At 36.1% G+C, this 6,395-nt stretch overlaps 1 protein-coding gene across 2 annotated transcripts in view; it reads left to right on the plus strand.

Annotated features, from left to right (window-relative positions):
* The first annotated feature begins 588 nt into the window (after positions 1–588).
* LOC116852612 (SEC14-like protein 2) overlaps positions 589–6,395 on the plus strand; it is a 158,808-nt gene continuing 153,001 nt past the window's right edge. The window contains exon 1 of one of the 2 annotated variants that reach the window (XM_032833138.1): positions 589–715. The gene's annotated coding sequence lies outside the window, so the exon portion shown is untranslated. The remainder of the gene's footprint in view (positions 716–6,395) is intronic. The other variant, XM_032833136.1, reaches the window with a different exon arrangement.

A 6,395-nucleotide genomic window follows, 5' to 3' on the forward strand; every position in this document is an offset into this window, starting at 1 on the left:
CATCGCCTACACCACCACCGCTACCGCTCAGGTGATTACGCTCCTAATCTAATTGACGATTTTCTTTTCCGCCGACTTCCAGAACCGTTCTCGAAAATTCGATTGCTATCGAATAGAGAATGTTCTGGAATCGTCTATCGCGTGCCGGAATATTCAATCGCTCACGAATATTCTGCAACGCGATAATTGTCGCCGTCACGCCGAGCTCCAAAGCTGTCGCGCTGTTTACCTTTTCAGCTTGACGTTTAGCGAGAGGCCAGGGGAGCCTACACAGCTGAGACGGAAAACAATACCGTTCGATCGAGGATCGGCCAGAGGCAGCGACGTATCTCGGATCAAGGCCACGAGATACATCGTCGAGAGGAAAAGTCTCGAAGCAATAATAATCACGGCTGTCGAAAATTCGAGATCGAAGAAGGATTGAGAGCAGACGAGAGGGGCGGCGGGGGAAAGAAGTGGATCGGCGATCGAGAGAACGAGGAAGATCCGATCCATGAATCTCTCACCGGTTGCCGACGCGACAACTCGAACGAACTTTCCGAGGACCGATTCCGAGGACGAGCGTGGCAAGAGAGTGCACGGAGCGAGCGCGTAGGAGAGCGAGAGAGTGCGAGCGAGGACGAGCCAGCGAGAGGACCGGCGGAGCCGAGCGGAGTACGCGACCGGAGCGAACTGGAACACCGGAAACCTCACGAAGGGCGAGCCACCGCATACTGTAAGACCTCCTATCTGCTCTTAATATTATCCAGTACTATCGTCTCGTCCGCGGAGCGGCCGCGAAACCTCAGCTCCTAGGGGCGGCCCTAGGTTCTCTACCGACTAGTCTATTTTCGCGGACGGCGTACGACTTATCATTAGCGCCGTCGACTCCGATTTTGTGCAGCGCGTCCGATCTCGGGGCGGGGGAGCCCCGCTCTAATAAAATTCGCCTACGACCACGGATACCCGACTTGTCATTTGTCTCTTTTCTTTTCCCTGTTTTCCTCTCGTTTCCGACGAACACGTCTCGTCTCCGACTCTAAAATTTCCCGGAGCTACCGGTCCCGCACGGCCCCGGCCGCGACTTGCCGATTAGCGATCTTCGGTTGAATTCTATTTGTTCGCGATCTCTCTTTGTGCGGTGGTCCGGCCGTTTCTGCACCTGGCACCCAACCTCTCGCGTTCTGGAGATCGTGTGTCGGGAGCCGGCGGATGAACGGCGTCTCGTAAAAGCTGTCGCAACGTATAATTACGACAAAAGGCGTGCATCATAATCTATCGTTAAGTGGTTACGTCAAGAATAAATATTTTTCTATCGTCTTCTTACAGAAAGCGTAATACGCTTTGGTTAAGTACATTCATCAACAAAATTATCGTATAGGTAAATTCATGTCAAAATTTAGCACAATTTAAATGGGCATAATATTGCGAAACATTATGGTATTTATTTTTTTTTTTAAAGAGTGAAATCTGTACTTTTTTTTTAAGGAGCATTAGTCATGTTTTGAAATTATTCTCTTCTGACGGTAACAGAATAAAAATGCATAAGTAACTTTCATATATCGTACAACATCGCGGAAGAATGTCGTGCATCTCTCTTGTTTATTTTTTTATTTGCAAGGAAACATTGATATTTTACGATGGTTCTAGTAAGATTTGTGAAAAGAATTCATTTCACTCAGTAAAGTGCGTCAAATTAAGCGATTTAAAAAAATGCATAGGTAACGTTGATATGTCGCAACTCCGCGAAAAAATCGAAAACAAATCCGTTTTCTTTTACCCAGCAAACAAAATGCTGGTAGCATGCTGGCAGTATGCCGGCAGATTGAATCATGGTTATGTAGCAGATTTTAAGCAACTGTGTCCTCATTAAGTTTAATTTTCTCTGCAACGTGTTGCCCATAAAGTGTGTCGGCAGAAATGTAACAGAAATATATCATCATTTGCCCTAATAATATAACTGCAAAAATATGTTACCTTCCACGCATAGCCTAATTTCTATATCAATGACGCGATAGTGCGGTAGAAATAGAACATGATTTACTGTCACGGTATGACATAGAAATATAGAAGATCACACAATATGCTACATCATATACTAACGAAAAAAATGCGGCAGAAATCGATCATGACGTGCTTTCGAACGTGACAGTAGAAACTCAACAGAAATCGATCACGACGTGCCGTTCGAACGTAACAGCAGAAACGCAACAGAAATTGATCATGACGTGCGTCCGAAAGCAACGGTAGATACGAGGCAGAAATGCCCCGATGGAAAAATTTTGCTGAAATTATAATGAAACTTGCTGAAAACATAATGAAATGTGTTGAAATTTTGCTGAAAAACTTAATCAATTGACCCACGTTCATTATAATTTTAGCAAAATTCATCGAAAATCAACGAAATCGTCGTAAATTTCAACAATATTCATTGAAAATCAGCGACATTTCAGTAAATTTCAATAAGTTTCAATAAAATTCAGTAGAAAATCATTGAAATTTAAAATAAAGAAAAATGTCCCATACAGCACAGTAATTCCTTATAGAAATATCATACTAAGAATCATTGATAATTACTTATTTTCAGTATTAAAAATACTGGATAATAAGTAATTATCAATGATTCTTAGTATGATATTTCTATAAGAGATGTTGAATCAATTTTCTTCATGTCTCATATAACTGCTGGGAACCGAAAGATTGTCAAACACACTCTAAAACTTTCGCGACCTCCCTCGATAATTTCAAATCCGAAGCGGTTAATGTCCGGTCACCCTATGCCTCACTTTGTTAAAGGTGTGCCTGCCTAACCTGATGATCGCGCGGCACGCGATGATGCCAATGACTCCAACGATGTTCTTACAGTTTATGCTTATATAATGTGTACTTTTAGTATTCACAGTATATTATAACGTACCTAGCAAATACGCGCGTTGATTCGCCAATATATTTTATTTAATATCTCTAAAGTTTATGTGGTTATTTCCAAAATGACTTCGACCATTCTTTTTAGTTTAATGTTTTTTATGTATTTTTTGTTATCGATACAGCTTGCATCCCCTTATAGAAATATCATACTAAGAATCATTGATAATTACTTATTATCCAATATTTTTAATACTGAAAATAAGTAATTATCAATGATTCTTAGTATGATATTTCTATAAGGGTCAGACTGTATAATAGAGAATATTTTGAAATAAAAAAATATTCTTCATGGTTTGCGCAAAATTGCTTAAACGCATTTCAATGTTATATATAAACAATAAGAAAAATATATATGATTATGGTATATTGTAATATGAATAATACATATGTATAAATATAATATGAAGGTATAATATGAATAATACATATGATTAATATAATAAAATTTAAGAATAATTTATTTTATTATTATTATTATTTTTATATATCAATAGTATAATTTTCATTGTTCCTCAAATATAGTTATAACATTGCAAAATATTGTAGTTTTTGTTCAACATATATTCAACATTGCAGCTGTATCTGGTTATCAATGTTGAAAAATCAACATAAATTTCATGCAAAAAACATCCGCACTTCTATTTTCAATGTTGCATCAACGTTCTTTCAATGTTTTGTGCTGTATAGGTATTATTTATCATTGTTGTGTTAGTACTGGTCCATACGAATGTTTGGGAGATGAAAGGCAAAAATTTATATTTATATACATATATATTTATGTTTATGTGTCTCATGTACTTGTATTATAATAAATATAGACATTTTTACTACAATAAGAGTATAATACTTCTTTAAATTTGTAATAATTTTTTTAAAGACACACATACATCTAATTAAATAGACTATCTTTATAAATAATATTAAATTTCATATATCTTTTAGTCTACAAGTAAATATTACATGCAAACTATTGCTCTAAATGAAATATTACATACAATTTAACATTCGTATGAATTAATCTTGAAACATAATGAAGAAATCAGATTTCCATATAATTTCAGTAAAGTTCAATATATTTCAATAATTTTCATCGGCATTTCAATAAGAGAATTTTCATATTCTAACATGTAGAAAAATAAAAAAATTTCATTTTAATACATTAGTCAATTATCATCAATAATCGGCGAAATTCAGCACAATTTCGTTACTTAGTCAAAACTTTTCACGAAGTTTTTCATTGATCAATAAATGAGATACATTAAATACTTATTTACAATTTATTATAAATTGTAATTCTTTCATCAAGTTTCAGCGCAATTTAGAAAAATTTTCAAAATTACGGAGAATGTTTTTAAGAATTTTTTTCATCAATATTTCAGCAAAGTTTCAATACAATTTATTCAGTTTTCTAAGATGTTTCTAATATAATTTTAATATTAATATGATTGTGGGAGGATAAAAATGTCCAGTATGTCAAACGCACATATCGAAATTTTCTCTTCGACTAACGTACGCGGAGAATCAACCTTCCATACTTAGACCGATCCTTGAGTCCCAATTTTAAATATATATTTTAATTAAAATCCCAAACCCCCATTAAACCGACGACTCAAATAGATTCCTTTTTTATATATGTTGCGAAAAAACTGCCTCCGCCAGGACTCGAACCTGGAACCTCCCCACTTTCCGGACGGGACGCCTTTCCATTCGGCCATCGAGGCTTCGACAGTAATTTCGCAACACAATGTTTATAAATTCTCTAAGATGAGATCATCTTAGAGAATTTATAAACATTGTGTTGCGAAATTACTGTCGAAGCCTCGATGGCCGAATGGAAAGGCGTCCCGTCCGGAAAGTGGGGAGGTTCCAGGTTCGAGTCCTGGCGGAGGCAGTTTTTTCGCAACATATATAAAAAAGGAATCTATTTGAGTCGTCGGTTTAATGGGGGTTTGGGATTTTAATTAAAATATATATTTAAAATTGGGACTCAAGGATCGGTCTAAGTATGGAAGGTTGATTCTCCGCGTACGTTAGTCGAAGAGAAAATTTCGATATGTGCGTTTGACATACTGGACATTTTTATCCTCCCACAATCATATTAATATTAAAATTATATTAGTATTTAATAGCACTAAGACATCCGTGCTAGCTTCTTATGTCATTAATATTTCATTTTTAGTTTACTCAGTTTTCATTGAATAATTCAGTACATTTCATTAAATATTTTATTAAATATTTGAATATTTTTTTCATTACTTTTCATCAATATTCATTAAAAATTCATTGCTTTCCACACTTTTCACTACAATTCATGATGAAAATTATGATTTATGATAAAATATTTTCAGCAACTTTTCAGGAACTTTCATTTCTCATTTCGACGATTTCATTGCATTTTCAGCAAATTTTTTCCATCAGGGTGTAGCATAAAATTTAAGTTTTTTTGCAGTATTCCCTCAACGACCGACTTAATTATTAATTAATGAATTTAAGGAAGGTACTACAAAGATATATAATAAATTTGTTAAATAAATTCCTGGCAAACTCAAAGTAATAATAATAAAACTGTTAGTTATAATTTTCCACTCGACCGTGTAAACAGTTACCAGATATGTAAATATGAAACCGGAATTTTTGTATAGAAAATACACATTTATTGTATGAAAATGATAAAAAATATTTTATTCGAAGTATTGCCCATCGCTAGCTATTCATTTTTCCTACCTGACAATTTGTGGATGCCACGCCAAAAAACTGTTGCTCTTTTGAGGCAAACCAGTCATCGAGCCATTTTCGTACATTTTTGTAAGAAGTGAAGCGCTGCTTGGCAAGTGCGTGTCCCATTGATGCAAATAAATAGTAATCGGACGAAGCCAAGTCTGGTGAGTAAGCCGCATACGAAAGTATTTCCCAATTAAACGCCTCAATCGTTTCCTTGACCAGTTTTGCTGTGTGTGATGGTGCATTATCATGAAGCAAAATCACTTTGTGTTGCCTTTTTTTATGTTCTGATCATTTTTCACGCAAAGCTTGATTTAAATCAATCATTTGTTGTCGGTAGCGTTCAGTATTAACGGTTTGGCCAGGTTTTAGCAGCTCATAATAGATCACACCCTTCTGATCCCACCAAACACAGAGCATTGTCTTCCGTCCATAGCGATTTGGTCTTGCAGTCGATGTCGATGGTTCGCCTGGAGTTACCCATGATCTTTTATGCTTAGGATTCTTAAAATATATCCACTTTTCATCGCCAGTCACAATTTGATGGAGAAATGACTTTCTTTTGTATCTGGCGAGCAGCATTTCGCAAGTGGTTTTTCGGTTTTCCTGCTGTCTTTCATTCAGTTCATGTGGAACCCATTTTCCCATCTTCTGGATCTTTCCTATGGCTTTCAAACGTATGGAGACGGCTTCTCGTGTCACATTTAATTGATCCGCGAGTTGTTGTTGCGTTTGAGTGTCATCCTCATCCAACAATGCTTGCAATT

Source organism: Odontomachus brunneus, unplaced genomic scaffold (assembly GCF_010583005.1).
Source record: "Odontomachus brunneus isolate Ranch 3 - 2012 unplaced genomic scaffold, Obru_v1 Obru_scaffold_240, whole genome shotgun sequence".
In the NCBI taxonomy this organism is placed as follows: Eukaryota; Metazoa; Arthropoda; class Insecta; order Hymenoptera; family Formicidae; genus Odontomachus; species Odontomachus brunneus.